Below are 16174 nucleotides of genomic sequence, written 5' to 3'. Positions count from 1 at the left end.
TCAGCCATAAGCCTCCTACAAATACATTTATTTATCAGTTTATGAAATCTAACCCTGAACTCTGTGGTTCAAACATTTTTGATTTTATGTTTTTTTTGTTCCTTGAGATATTTCAGGAGATATTTTCTTATGTGCAGTTGAACATTGAAATCTTCAGAGATTTTCTTGTACTCGTTCGATGTCTGTGGTCTGATTCTGATGTCTTGAGGACCTCCCAAGAAGGTAGAAGTCCCCCCACCCTCCATCTTCTTGTCTGTCTGAGGTCCTCTGTCTGATGTTGTGTCTCTCTGCTTCATGTCCTCAGCCTCCTCTCCTGTATTACTGGACGCCACAGGTCCATCATCATGAAGACCACAGAAGGTGTCTAGAACCTTACTTCAGCACCTCTCTCTGTGCTGCACACTCTTTTCTCTTCCTCTTGATTTCTACTAGATAGTCATGGTCAAAATAAACTCCCCTTCAGGAGGACTTCTTTTCTCCTCCATGCCGTATTCAGCACCAGTTCTTGAGGATGATCTTAGAGTGGCTTGTGGCGAGGTCTTATCAGACTGTTGGTTATGATGTGCAGCTGCTGTTGTTGACCGTGTTATGTCCTCGGTTTGTCAACTTTAACAGATACATGACATTAGTGATTAAACTGAATTTCATGTATCAGTTAAATCAATTAAATTGAAATTTAATTGATTTAACTGATACATGACATTAGAGATTAAACAGAATTTCTATTGGGGCACTTCCAAAGGATCACGGTGCCCATGCACAGTGGCGCCATCTATTGGAATTAACTTTTACACGTGGACAGACTGTGCACACACACTGGACACTCCTGTTCAGCAACAGACTATTTTTCACTTAATTTATTTGCTTTTATATATTTATTTATTATTCATGGCCCAAGCAGAGGGTCACTCCTTTGAGTCTGGTCTGCTTGAGGTTTCTTCCTCAAATCATCAGAGGGAGTTTTTTCTTACCACTGTCTCCTGTGTTCTTGCTCTGGGGGTTAGTAAGGTTAGACCTTACTTGTGTGAAGCACCTTAAGGCAACTTTGTTGTGATTTGGAGCTAAATAAATGTGAAATTAATTGAAATTGAATTTTCCCGAGGATCGCTGTAGAAATAAGTCTAATGCTGCCGGGCCTGTAATGACCCTGTCCACGCAGGGACACTGTGGATGAGGACATCAGGATTTAATATTTTTAATTTCATTGTCTGTGAGGACATCAGGTGGAAAGATGCAACTCCTGGACATCATCAGACATGTAGGTTTTCTGCAGAAATGTGGATTTCCACTTTTTTTTATTTTAAACTACTAACTAACTACTAACTATTTTAAAACTACTAACCAACAAACAAACACACACTACCCATCACATAATTTCATGTGTTACATGTCAGTGACTGAGTGAGACAATGAGCGATCACTCTGACACTGGACACGTAGCAGTACTATACTTACTAGATCACTGGAGACGAGCACAGAACATAACTAGAGCACCGCACTCGTAGAGCACAAACCTCGGCCAACACCAGTTTCCAATTCCACAAATTTTCACATTGGAAAAAAAAATCAAGGTCAAAGTCCTGTTAGAAGTAACTTTTCTGTTGTGTGGGCCACCAGAAGAGGAGGTACTGCTGGCCCACCACCAGAGGGCGCCCTGCCTGAAGTGCGGGCTTCAGGCACGAGAGGGCGCTGCCGCCTACAGGAACAGCCGAGGTGACAGCTGTCACCCATCAACCATGACAGCTGTCACCGATCATCTGCATCACACCAGGAATAAAAGCAGGAAGACACCTCCACCACATCGCCGAGATATCGACTTCAGTGAGAGGTAATATCCTCAGCCATTTGTGGTAATCTAATAATCTGTCTATTGTGAGTGTTTGCAGGAGTACCGGTCCTTAGTTTTGTGGAAGCTGAGTGAGTGCAGGACGGCACTCTTTTCCTCTGAGGGATCACTGCATACACATATTGAGTGAGAGGTGGAGGTGGAATTCCCACCATTATTGTTACAGGGTGTACACACACCCACACTTGACTGTCTTTGTTTTCCGCCAGCAGTACCAGATCCAACACGCTGAGACGGTGGCCACCTGGGGACTTTGGGACTTGGCGGCTCCAGTATCCCTCAGGTTCGGTGGCGGTGGAAATCGTGTGGTTCCGGTTCGTCTCCAGACGGGCGTCTCCTATCGTCAAGCCTGCCCACACGACACCTTTATTGATTGACTTGTATCCATTCTGTAATCTGCTGTGTTTGGTTGTGGCATTCACAACAGTAAAGTGTTCTAATTTAACTCCTTCTATTGTCCGTTCATTTACGCCCCCTGTTGTGGGTCCGTGTCACTACACTTTCCCAACAGGATATCTCGGCCAGCGTCATGGACTCCGAGGGGCGTCACCCGGCTGTTGAACGACCCATGGGAGAGCAGGGAGCGCAGGCGTCTGCAGGAGGCGTGATTGGTGAGCTGCAGCACATTCTCACCGCCTTTACGGCTCGGTTGGATCAAATGACCGAGCAAAACATCCTCCTGAACTGCAGGGTAGAGGCTCTCTCCGCGCAGGTGGCGGCGAGCGCTCAGGGCGCTGCTGCAGCTCCTCCTCCTGCCAACCCTGTGCAGGATATGAATGTTCCAGTGGTGGTTCAACAACCCCTCCCACCATCCCCTGAAGCATACATAAGCCCTCCTGAGCCGTACGGAGGTTGTGTGGAGACGTGCGCGGACTTTCTCATGCAGTGTTCGCTCGTCTTCGCACAACGTCCCGTCATGTACGCATCAGACGCTAGTAAAATAGCTTATGTGATTACTCTGCTTCGGGGAGAGGCACGCGCTTGGGCTACGGCGCTTTGGGAGCAAAATTAACGGCTCCTTCACGCGTACACTGGGTTTGTGAGGGAGTTCAGAACAGTGTTTGATCACCCTAACAGGGGAGAGACCGCTTCAACTGTGCTGCTGTCAATGAGACAGGGACGCCGGAGCGCAGCCGCTTATGCAGTCGACTTCCGCATCGCGGCTGCGAGGTCCGGCTGGAATAACACTGCGCTCTGCGCCGCCTTTGTAAACGGACTGTCATCGGTCCTGAAGGAGCACCTGGTGGCCAAGGATGAACCGCGGGAATTAGATGGGCTTATCGATCTTGTTATACGGTTAGACAATCGGTTGGAAGAACGCCGTCGGGAACGAGACGAAGGGTGTGGCCGGGCGCGCGCCGTCCCTCTTCCTTCCGGGTCCGAAAAAGGTCCGCCCTTCCCACGCTCCCTGGCCTCTACGTCCCGTGGGGCGACAGCTCCCCCTGCTGACGAAGCTATGGACACGAGCAGGGCCACATTCAGACCACCGAATAGACAGAGGAGGCTTCCCCGTGGGGCATGTTTTGTTTGCGGCTCAATTGAGCACCAATTGAGTAATTGCCCCGAACGGTTAAACACCAACGCCCGCCCCTAGAAACTGGGCTTAGGGTGGGCCAAGAAATTCACGTGGGACACACACACATTTCCACACGGCTCCCAGTTACAATCCTTAGCGGGGATTTAACCCTTCAGGCCCCAGCACTGGTAGACACAGGGTCAGAAGGGAATCTGCTAGACAGCAGATGGGCCAGGGAGGTAGGGCTCCCTCTGGTGGCGTTTCCTTCACCATTGCAGGTGCGAGCACTAGATGGCACCCTACTCCCTTTAATCACACACAGGACACTACCAGTAACTCTGGTAGTGTCAGGGAATCATAGGGAGGAGATTGAGTTTTTTGTGACTCCTTCTACCTCCCGTGTGATTCTGGGGTTCCCCTGGATGCTAAAACACAATCCCCGGATTGATTGGCCGTCCGGGGTGGTGGTAGTTCAAGCTGAACTTTGTCACCTGGTACCTGGTGAGATTGCATCAGAATTTTGGCTCTCTGTTGGGACTGTTTACACAGAGACTGCTACCTGCTGCTTTGGACTTTGAACTAATAGTCTTTTTCAAGACTTTTTTACTTTTTTACCTTTTTATTTTTTTTATTTTTTTTTTACTTTTTTACTTGACTCTACTGGTGGTCGGCTCTCACTGCGGTATTGTATCACTTCTTGTTCCGGAGCACAGCGGTGTTTTTCTGTATCTGTTAGCTGTTTGATCTGCGCAGTTAGATTGATCTAGTTATCTAGATTACGATTTGTTTCCCAGTGTAATCTTTACGTGCCTTAACTAAAGCACTCCTTCTGCTGAATCACCTCTAAATTATTTACACATTATTCGCTTTGCGTGTTTTTAGGAATCCGCTAGCTTAGCGTAGCTACTAGCTCTTAGCCGATTTAGCATGGCGGCTTCTCCTGTCTCTCCCGCACTTTTCTGCTCTGGGTGTGAAATGTTTAGTTATTCCTCGGCCTCCTTTAGCAGTAATGGTACTTGTAATAAGTGTAGCTTATTCGTAGCTTTGGAGGCCAGGCTGGGCGAATTGGAGACTCGGCTCCGCACCGTGGAAAATTCTACAGCTAGCAAGGCCCCTGTAGTCGGTGCGGACCAAGGTAGCTTAGCCGCCGTTAGTTCCCCCCTGGCAGATCCCGAGCAGCCGGGAAAGCAGGCCGACTGGGTGACTGTGAGGAGGAAGCGTAGCCCTAAACAGAAGCCCCGTGTACACCGCCAACCCGTTCACATCTTTAACCGTTTTTCCCCACTCGACGATACACCCGCCGAGGATCAAACTCTGGTTATTGGCGACTCTGTTTTGAGAAATGTGAAGTTAGCGACACCAGCAACCATAGTCAATTGTCTTCCGGGGGCCAGAGCAGGCGACATTGAAGGAAATTTGAAACTGCTGGCTAAGGCTAAGCGTAAATTTGGTAAGATTGTAATTCACGTCGGCAGTAATGACACCCGGTTACGCCAATCGGAGGTCACTAAAATTAACATTGAATCGGTGTGTAACTTTGCAAAAACAATGTCGGACTCTGTAGTTTTCTCTGGGCCCCTCCCCAATCAGACCGGGAGTGACATGTTTAGCCGCATGTTCTCCTTGAATTGCTGGCTGTCTGAGTGGTGTCCAAAAAATGAGGTGGGCTTCATAGATAATTGGCAAAGCTTCTGGGGAAAACCTGGTCTTGTTAGGAGAGACGGCAGCCATCCCACTTTGGATGGAGCAGCTCTCATTTCTAGAAATCTGGCCAATTTTCTTAAATCCTCCAAACCGTGACTATCCAGGGTTGGGACCAGGAAGCAGAGTTGTAGTCTTACACACCTCTCTGCAGCTTCTCTCCCCCTGCCATCCCCTCATTACCCCATCCCCGTAGAGACGGTGCCTGCTCCCAGACTACCAATAACCAGCAAAAATCTATTTAAGCATAAAAATTCAAAAAGAAAAAATAATATAGCACCTTCAACTGCACCACAGACTAAAACAGTTAAATGTGGTCTATTAAACATTAGGTCTCTCTCTTCTAAGTCCCTGTTGGTAAATGATATAATAATTGATCAACATATTGATTTATTCTGCCTAACAGAAACCTGGTTACAGCAGGATGAATATGTTAGTTTAAATGAGTCAACACCCCCGAGTCACACTAACTGTCAGAATGCTCGTAGCACGGGCCGGGGTGGAGGATTAGCAGCAATCTTCCATTCCAGCTTATTAATTAATCCAAAACCCAGACAGAGCTTTAATTCATTTGAAAGCTTGTCTCTTAGTCTTGTCCATCCAAATTGGAAGTCCCAAAAACCAGTTTTATTTGTTATTATCTATCGTCCACCTGGTCGTTACTGTGAGTTTCTCTGTGAATTTTCAGACCTTTTGTCTGACTTAGTGCTTAGCTCAGATAAGATAATTATAGTGGGCGATTTTAACATCCACACAGATGCTGAGAATGACAGCCTCAACACTGCATTTAATCTATTATTAGACTCTATTGGCTTTGCTCAAAAAGTAAATGAGTCCACCCACCACTTTAATCATATCTTAGATCTTGTTCTGACTTATGGTATGGAAATAGAAGACTTAACAGTATTCCCTGATAACTCCCTTCTGTCTGATCATTTCTTAATAACATTTACATTTACTCTGATGGACTACCCAGCAGTGGGGAATAAGTTTCATTACACTAGAAGTCTTTCAGAAAGCGCTGTAACTAGGTTTAAGGATATGATTCCTTCTTTATGTTCTCTAATGCCATATACCAACACAGTGCAGAGTAGCTACCTAAACTCTGTAAGGGAGATAGAGTATCTCGTCAATAGTTTTACATCCTCATTGAAGACAACTTTGGATGCTGTAGCTCCTCTGAAAAAGAGAGCTTTAAATCAGAAGTGTCTGACTCCGTGGTATAACTCACAAACTCGTAGCTTAAAGCAGATAACCCGTAAGTTGGAGAGGAAATGGCGTCTCACTAATTTAGAAGATCTTCACTTAGCCTGGAAAAAGAGTCTGTTGCTCTATAAAAAAGCCCTTCGTAAAGCTAGGACATCTTTCTACTCATCACTAATTGAAGAAAATAAGAACAACCCCAGGTTTCTTTTCAGCACTGTAGCCAGGCTGACAAAGAGTCAGAGCTCTATTGAGCTGAGTATTCCATTAACTTTAACTAGTAATGACTTCATGACTTTCTTTGCTAACAAAATTTTAACTATTAGAGAAAAAATTACTCATAACCATCCCAAAGACGTATCGTTATCTTTGGCTGCTTTCAGTGATGCCGGTATTTGGTTAGACTCTTTCTCTCCGATTGTTCTGTCTGAGTTATTCTCATTAGTTACTTCATCCAAACCATCAACATGTTTATTAGACCCCATTCCTACCAGGCTGCTCAAGGAAGCCCTACCATTATTTAATGCTTCGATCTTAAATATGATCAATCTATCTTTGTTAGTTGGCTATGTACCACAGGCTTTTAAGGTGGCAGTAATTAAACCATTACTTAAAAAGCCATCACTTGACCCAGCTATCTTAGCTAATTATAGGCCAATCTCCAACCTTCCTTTTCTCTCAAAAATTCTTGAAAGGGTAGTTGTAAAACAGCTAACTGATCATCTGCAGAGGAATGGTCTATTTGAAGAGTTTCAGTCAGGTTTTAGAATTCATCATAGTACAGAAACAGCATTAGTGAAGGTTACAAATGATCTTCTTATGGCCTCGGACAGTGGACTCATCTCTGTGCTTGTTCTGTTAGATCTCAGTGCTGCTTTTGATACTGTTGACCATAAAATTTTATTACAGAGATTAGAGCATGCCATAGGTATTAAAGGCACTGCGCTGCGGTGGTTTGAATCATATTTGTCTAATAGATTACAATTTGTTCATGTAAATGGGGAATCTTCTTCACAGACTAAAGTTAATTATGGAGTTCCACAAGGTTCTGTGCTAGGACCAATTTTATTCACTTTATACATGCTTCCCTTAGGCAGTATTATTAGACGGTATTGCTTAAATTTTCATTGTTACGCAGATGATACCCAGCTTTATCTATCCATGAAGCCAGAGGACACACACCAATTAGCTAAACTGCAGGATTGTCTTACAGACATAAAGACATGGATGACCTCTAATTTCCTGCTTTTAAACTCAGATAAAACTGAAGTTATTGTACTTGGCCCCACAAATCTTAGAAACATGGTGTCTAACCAGATCCTTACTCTGGATGGCATTACCCTGACCTCTAGTAATACTGTGAGAAATCTTGGAGTCATTTTGATCAGGATATGTCATTCAAAGTGCATATTAAACAAATATGTAGGACTGCTTTTTTGCATTTACGCAATATCTCTAAAATCAGAAAGGTCTTGTCTCAGAGTGATGCTGAAAAACTAATTCATGCATTTATTTCCTCTAGGCTGGACTATTGTAATTCATTATTATCAGGTTGTCCTAAAAGTTCCCTAAAAAGCCTTCAGTTAATTCAAAATGCTGCAGCTAGAGTACTGACGGGGACTAGAAGGAGAGAGCATATCTCACCCATATTGGCCTCTCTTCATTGGCTTCCTGTTAATTCTAGAATAGAATTTAAAATTCTTCTTCTTACTTATAAGGTTTTGAATAATCAGGTCCCATCTTATCTTAGGGACCTCGTAGTACCATATTACCCCAATAGAGCGCTTCGCTCTCAGACTGCAGGCTTACTTGTAGTTCCTAGGGTTTGTAAGAGTAGAATGGGAGGCAGAGCCTTCAGCTTTCAGGCTCCTCTCCTGTGGAACCAGCTCCCAATTCAGATCAGGGAGACAGACACCCTCTCTACTTTTAAGATTAGGCTTAAAACTTTCCTTTTTGCTAAAGCTTATAGTTAGGGCTGGATCAGGTGACCCTGAACCATCCCTTAGTTATGCTGCTATAGACGTAGACTGCTGGGGGGTTCCCATGATGCACTGTTTCTTTTTCTTTTTGCTCTGTATGCACCACTCTGCATTTAATCATTAGTGATCGATCTCTGCTCCCCTCCACAGCATGTCTTTTTCCTGGTTCTCTCCCTCAGCCCCAACCAGTCCCAGCAGAAGACTGCCCCTCCCTGAGCCTGGTTCTGCTGGAGGTTTCTTCCTGTTAAAAGGGAGTTTTTCCTTCCCACTGTAGCCAAGTGCTTGCTCACAGGGGGTCGTTTTGACCGTTGGGGTTTTACATAATTATTGTATGGCCTTGCCTTACAATATAAAGCGCCTTGGGGCAACTGTTTGTTGTGATTTGGCGCTATATAAAAAAATTGATTGATTGATTGATTGATTGATGGTACAGTGGAGCGAGACCTGCCATCGGGTGTGTTTGGGATCCTCGGTTCCTCCCGGTTCCCAGGCTAAGGAGCAGGTCAAAGTTCCCCCCAATCTGTCGGCAGTGCCGGTTGAGTACCACGATCTTGCTGACCTTTTTAGCAAGGATCGGGCACTCACCCTTCCGTCGCATTGTCCGTATGATTGTGCCATCGATTTGTTGCCAGGCATGGAGTTCCCGTCCAGCAGGCTGTACAACCTCTCCCGACCTCAGCGCGAATCGATGGAGACCTACATCCGGGACTCCTTAGCTGCCGGGCTGATCCGTAACTCCACCTCTCCGATGGGAGCAGGTTTCTTTTTTGTGGGCAAAAAAGATGGCGGTCTTCGTCCATGCATTGATTACAGGGGGCTGAACGAGATCACGGTTCGCAACCGATACCCGTTGCCTTTGTTGGATTCGGTGTTCACCCCCCTGCATGGAGCCAAAATATTCACAAAGTTGGATCTTAGGAACGCATACCACCTAGTTCGGGTCCGGAAGGGAGACGAATGGAAGACGGCATTCAACACCCCATTAGGTCATTTTGAGTACCTGGTCATGCCGTTCGGCCTCACAAACGCCCCCGCGACGTTCCAAGCTTTGGTTAATGACGTCTTGCGGGACTTCCTGCACCGATTCGTCTTCGTATATCTGGACGATATACTCATCTTTTCTCCGGATCCTGAGACCCATGTACGGCATGTACGTCAGGTCCTGCAGCGGTTGTTGGAGAACCGGCTGTTTGTGAAGGGCGAGAAGTGTGAGTTTCACCGCACCTCTTTGTCCTTCCTGGGGTTTATCATCTCCTCCAACTCCGTCGCTCCGGATCCGGCCAAGGTCGCAGCGGTGAGAGACTGGCCCCAACCTACGTGCCATAGGAAGCTGCAACAGTTCCTCGGCTTTGCAAATTTTTACAGGAGGTTCATTAAGGGGTATAGTCAGGTAGTTAGCCCCCTGACAGCCCTGACCTCACCAAAAGTTCCCTTCACCTGGTCGGATCGGTGCGATGCCGCCTTCAGGGAGTTGAAACAGCGCTTCTCGACAGCACCTGTCTTGGTGCAGCCCGATCCTAGTCGCCAGTTTGTGGTTGAAGTGGACGCCTCTGACTCAGGGATAGGAGCCGTGCTATCCCAGAGGTTCTTCACCCGTGTGCCTATTTTTCCCGCAGGTTGACCCCAGCAGAGCGGAACTATGACGTGGGCAATCGGGAGCTCCTTGCGGTGAAAGAGGCTCTTGAGGAGTGGAGACACCTGCTGGAGGGAGCGTCAGTGCCTTTCACGGTTTTTACTGACCACCGGAACCTGGAGTATATCAGGACCGCCAAGCGACTGAACCCCAGGCAAGCCCGCTGGTCACTGTTTTTCGGCCGTTTTGACTTCTGGATCACCTACCGCCCCGGGACCAAAAACCAGAGGTCGGATGCCCTGTCCCGGGTGCACGAACAAGAAGTCAAGACCGAGCTGTCGGATCCACCAGAACCCATCTTACCGGAGTCCACTATCGTGGCTACCCTAACCTGGGACGTGGAGAAGACCGTCCGGGAGGCCCTGGCACAGAGCCCGGATCCCGGAACAGGACCAAAAAACAGACTGTACGTCCCACCAGAGGCCAGAGCTGCCGTCCTGGACTTCTGTCACGGGTCCAAACTCTCCTGCCACCCAGGGGTGTGTAGGACCGTGGCAGTGGTCCGGCAGCGCTTCTGGTGGGCGTCCCTGGAGGCTGACGTCCGGGCTTACATCCAGGCCTGCACCACCTGCGCCAGGGGCAAGGCGGACCACCAGAAGGCACAGGGACTCCTGCAGCCACTTCCTGTGCCTCATCGCCCCTGGTCCCACATCGGTCTGGATTTCATCACGGGCCTCCCGCCGTCCCGGGGGCACACCACCATCCTCACGATAGTGGACCGGTTCTCCAAGGCGGCCCTCCCGAAGCTCCCATCGGCCCAGGAGACGGCGCATCTCCTGGTCCACCATGTCGTCCGGCTGCATGGGATACCTACAGACATCGTTTCGGATCGCGGTCCCCAGTTCTCCTCGCAGGTGTGGAGAAGTTTCTGCCGGGAACTGGGGGCCACCGTGAGCCTCTCGTCTGGGTATCACCCTCAGACTAACGGACACGCCGAACGGGCCAATCAAGAGTTGGAGCAGGCCCTACGTTGTACTACCTCCGCACACCCGACGGCAGGAGTGAACACCTGGCCTGGATCGAGTACGCGCATAACAGCCAAGTGTCCTCTGCCACCGGCCTCTCCCCGTTTGAGGTGTGTCTGGGGTACCAACCCCCTTTGTTTCCTGTGGTGGAGGGAGAGGTCGGTGTGCCCTCGGTCCAGGCCCACCTGCGGAGATGCCGTCGGGTGTGGCGCACTGCCCGTTCGGCCTTGTTGAGGGCCCGGACGAGGGCAAAAGCCCATGCAGACCGTCGACGGTCTCCGGCCCCCGCATACCAGCCTGGGCAGGAGGTATGGCTATCAACCAAGGACATACCGCTCCAGGTCGAGTCACCGAAACTGAAAGACCGCTACATCGGACCATTCACCATCCTCAAGGTCCTCAGTCCCACCGCCCCAACTCCCGGCCTCACTGCGGATCCATCTGGTCTTTCACGTCTCCAGGGTAAAACCACATCACACCTCACCCCTCTGTGCACCCGGTCCGGCGCCGCCTCCTGCCCGTATCATCGACGGGGAGCCGGCTTGGACAGTACGCCGGCTCTTGGACGTCCGTCGAATGGGCCGGGGCTTTCAATATTTGGTGGACTGGGAAGGGTATGGACCCGAAGAACACTCCTGGGTGAAGAGGAGCTTCATCCTGGACCCGGCCCTCCTGGCCGATTTCTACCGTCGCCACCCGAACAAGCCTGGTTGAGGGGGGGGGGTCCTGTTGTGTGGGCCGCCAGAAGAGGAGGTACTGCTGGCCCACCACCAGAGGGCGCCCTGCCTGAAGTGCGGGCTTCAGGCACGAGAGGGCGCTGCCGCCTACAGGAACAGCCGAGGTGACAGCTGTCACCCATCAACCATGTCACCGATCATCTGCATCACACCAGGAATAAAAGCAGGAAGACACCTCCACCACATCGCCGAGATATCGACTTCAGTGAGAGGTAATATCCTCAGCCATTTGTGGTAATCTAATAATCTGTCTATTGTGAGTGTTTGCAGGAGTACCGGTCCTTAGTTTTGTGGAAGCTGAGTGAGTGCAGGACGGCACTCTTTTCTTCTGAGGGATCACTGCATACACATATTGAGTGAGAGGTGGAGGTGGAATTCCCACCATTATTGTTACTGGGTGTACACGCACCCACACTTGACTGTCTTTGTTTTCCGCCAGCAGTACCAGATCCGACACGCTGAGACGGTGGCCACCTGGGGACTTCGGGACTTGGCGGCTCCAGTATCCCTCGGGTTCGGTGGCGGTGGAAATCGTGTGGTTCCGGTTTGTCTCCAGACGGGCGTCTCCTATCGTCAAGCCTGCCCACACGACACCTTTATTGATTGACTTGTATCCATTCTGTAATCTGCTGTGTTTGGTTGTGGCATTCACAACAGTAAAGTGTTCTAATTTAACTCCTTCTATTGTCCGTTCATTTACGCCCCCTGTTGTGGGTCCGTGTCACTACACTTTCCCAACATTTTCATGAACTAAAATATAAAACAATATATATATATCAAAAGCACTTTTCAGTGTTAAAAAGAACCAAACATCTGCTAAATCCACAATCCAGATCAGATGCAGATCAAACTTTGTCAGGTGATAGTGAGTGTACATCTGCACCTCACTGTCACGATTGAGTGACTGAGACACGTTTGATTAAGATGTCATGTAAAATATACTTTAAATGTTTTTTTTCAATGTTAAATTTAAATGGCCACAAAATCTGTAATCTGGATCAGATACAGATTAAACTTTGTCAGTCGATAAAGGAAACTGTCAGGGATTGGGCCAGGTCAGGGCACTGAGCCCTTATTTTTCCCCTTTTTATGGTTTCCCGTTTGCTGCACCTTTGATTTATTAGTAATTATTTTCATCATGTTTTATTCTGTCTTGTTTTTCTTGTCACTTGGTTCTTGTTTTGATTCAGTAGTTATATTATTTTCATCTTATGGTTATTCTCAGTTCTGTTTGCTTTGTCACTTTCTTTCCTTGTTACTTTAATACTTTGGCCATGTCTCAGTTCCATTCTATCAGTCTGTGTTTTCATGGGTTATCATTTAGTTATCATTTGCCTATTTTTGCTGTTCTCATTTCTGTTTGCACTTTGTCAGGAGTTTGTCTGCCAGTTCCAGTTTAGTTTTGTCATGGTGTTTAATTTCTTATTATTCTCTGAGCTGTTATCTAGTTTATCTCCGGTCTGCTTTTCTGACCTGTTAAGTCTCTCGCCAGTTCATGTTTAGTCCAGTTCTCATGTTCATGTCTGTTTCCTGTTCAGTAACATTATATTCAATTGAAGCTTTGTACTTATTTCTGTTTCACTCCACATCCTGCACCTGCATTCTTGTCTTCATCTCTCACAGCCAGTTGATTAAGTTCTCTCTGCACCTGCCATGTGTCCCTGTCTCTCACTTTAACTCTGTCTGCTTTGTGTTTTCATTTTGTCACTCTTGACACCTGTTCACAAATCTTTGTCTTTTCTTCACTCCACCTTGTGTTGTCCTCCCTCACTGTCTTGCACAAAGTAGTATCTTCGTTCGCTAGCTACACCCCCTTCTTGATTGTTCCTCAGGTGCACCTTGTTAACTCCTGTCTTATTTAATCTCCACCCAGCCACCACAGTCTTGCTCGTTTGTTGTCTTTGCACGCTTACAGCTCTGTTTCTAGTCCTGTTTTTGATTCGCTGTTTATCCTGATCCTGCTTTGTGTTTTTGACTTTACCTTTTCCCTCATCCATGATGTCTGTGTCTGCTCGTGCCATTGAACCCTGCTTGCCCATGACTGCGTTTTTGCCTGACCCTGTTTGTGCTTCTGCCTCGCCAACTGATCACCTGAGTACCAAACCAGAGCCTGTATTCAAGACCATGATTTCTTCAACATCCAAGCCTAGTCTGAGAGTTTGCATTTTGGGTCCTGACAATTCAGGTGCCTGCCACCTGCCCATCCTGACAGAAACCATCCTACATCCATCGCTCTCAAATATGAAAGAAATTTGATCTTTTTTGACAGTTATGAATTTTTGAAAATTTGTTCAATGTTAAAGATAGGGACTTTTCCTGACTTTGACCTTTGACCTATATTGAATCACTTTTTGCCTATATGAGTCTTCAGTAAAAGTTTGATAACAATATATGAAAAATTGTGGTGAAAACAATAACCTCTTCAAGTTCATTGGCGGAGATAATTAGTTTCTAGGGAAAGTTACTATTGCATTACTTTAAAAATGTTCAAATATGTCAATGAATATTGATTCCCCCATGGAACTGTATGTTCATTTATTTATCATAAAACTGAACATTAGATATATTTAATGATTAAATGTACACTACAGCCTATAATGCCAAACCATCCATGCATCCATTTTCTTCCGCTTTATCCGGAGTCGGGTCGCGGGGGCAGCAGCTCAAGCAAAGTCGCCCAGACCTCCCGATCCATACACACCTCCCCCAGCTCCTCCGGGGGAACCGCAAGGCATTCCCAAACCAGCCGAGAGATGTAGTCCCTCCAGCATGTCCTGGGTCTTCCTCCTCCCAATGGGACGTGCCCGGAACACCTCTCCAGCGAGGCGTCCAGGGGGCATCCGAAAAAGATGCCCGAGCCACCTCAACTGACTCCTTTCGACGTGGAGGAGCAGCAGCTCGACTCCGAGCTCCTCCCGAGTGACCGAGCTCCTCACCCTATCTCTAAGAGAGCGCCCAGCCACCCTGCGGAGGAAACTCATCTCGGCTGCTTGTATATATATTGTATATTGAGGATTTATTTCATTCATTTAAAAGAAAAAACAGAAAAGCAAAATTAACAAAACATTACAAACCATTGGATGAAAAGGAGCAGTTTAGAAGAACAAGTCATATATTCTGCCCCTTTTTTACAATACAATCTTGCAAAGCATCATCAATCGACATCATTGCATTTCTATGACTTTGTCACATGTCACCGACTTCTTTCCTAATTTTAACCATTATTTAAAAGACTACATCCCTAATAGATTACATTTTAAACTTCAAACATTCTAAACATTATTAACATATTACATTTTTGGCTTTGTCACAGCTCACTGGCTTATTTCATAGTTTCATACTTACGAAATACATCAAGTTTAATATGTTTTTTAAATAATTTAAGCAACCTTGATTCTTTGATTTCTTTGTTGTTCCATAATTTTACACCATTCACTGCAATACTCCATTCCTTTATCTTGGTTCTGAATCTTGGTTTTTTAAAGACTTCTATGCCCTTCAAATTATAACTACTTACTCTTTTTTCAAACATATTTTGAATGTTTATTGGTAAGGTATTGTTATTCGCTTGGTACATTATTTGCAGTAATTTCAAATCAACGAAATCATGAAATTTAAGTACCCTATACTTAATAAACAATGGATTAGATGGATCTCTAAATCGATTGTTGCCAATCACTTTTAGAGCTCTTTTCTGCAAAATAAATAAAGGTTGTGTATAAGTTGTACATGTTGATCCCCAGATTTCTACACAATAAGTCAAATATGGAACAATCAATGAATTGTACAATGTTAATAATCCATAACTATTTAATGAATATTTAACTTTATGCAAAACAGCAATGGCTTTCGCTATCTTTCCTTTTATGTAATTTATGTGTGACTTCCATGTAAAATCTTCATCAATCATAACTCCTAAAAATTTTGTTTCTTTTACCCTTTGAATGTCCATTCCATCTATTTATAATTACATTTTTTTTTAACTCTGTCATTAAACAATATGAAATTTGTTTTATTAAGATTAAGTGACAGTCTGTTTATATCAAACCAATATTTCACTTTTTCCAACTATGTATTTATCACTTGTGCTACTTCCTGTATATCTGATCCAGAGTAAAATAATGTTGTGTTGTCAGCAAATAAAATGCTACCAAGTACATTAGATATATTCACAAAATCATTGATATACAAAATAAACAGTTTGGGTCCAAGTACCGACCCTTGTGGTACTCCACACATAATATTACACAATTCTGATTTAGTATTATTTATCTGAACAAACTGTTTTCTATTTTCTAAGTAGCTTTTTACCCACTGATGTGCAATCCCTCTTATTCCATATTGTTGTAACTTGTGAAGCAATCTTGAATGATCGATAACATCAAAAGCTTTTTTCAGGTCAATAAAAACACTTACCATATAATCCTTATTATCTATTGCTGTTGATATTGTCTCTGTTAATTCCATAATTGTCATAGCTGTCGAATGTTTTGTTCTGAATCCATACTGAGCATTATTTAAAATATGATGTTTCTCAATGAATTTATCCAACCTTGTCACAAAAACCTTTTCCATAATTTTAGAAAACTGTGGA

The sequence above is a fragment of the Thalassophryne amazonica genome, chromosome 8 (assembly GCF_902500255.1).
Source record: "Thalassophryne amazonica chromosome 8, fThaAma1.1, whole genome shotgun sequence".
In the NCBI taxonomy this organism is placed as follows: domain Eukaryota; kingdom Metazoa; phylum Chordata; class Actinopteri; order Batrachoidiformes; family Batrachoididae; genus Thalassophryne; species Thalassophryne amazonica.
The sequence above is the reverse complement of the archived record's forward strand: the minus strand, read 5'-3'. Positions refer to the sequence as shown.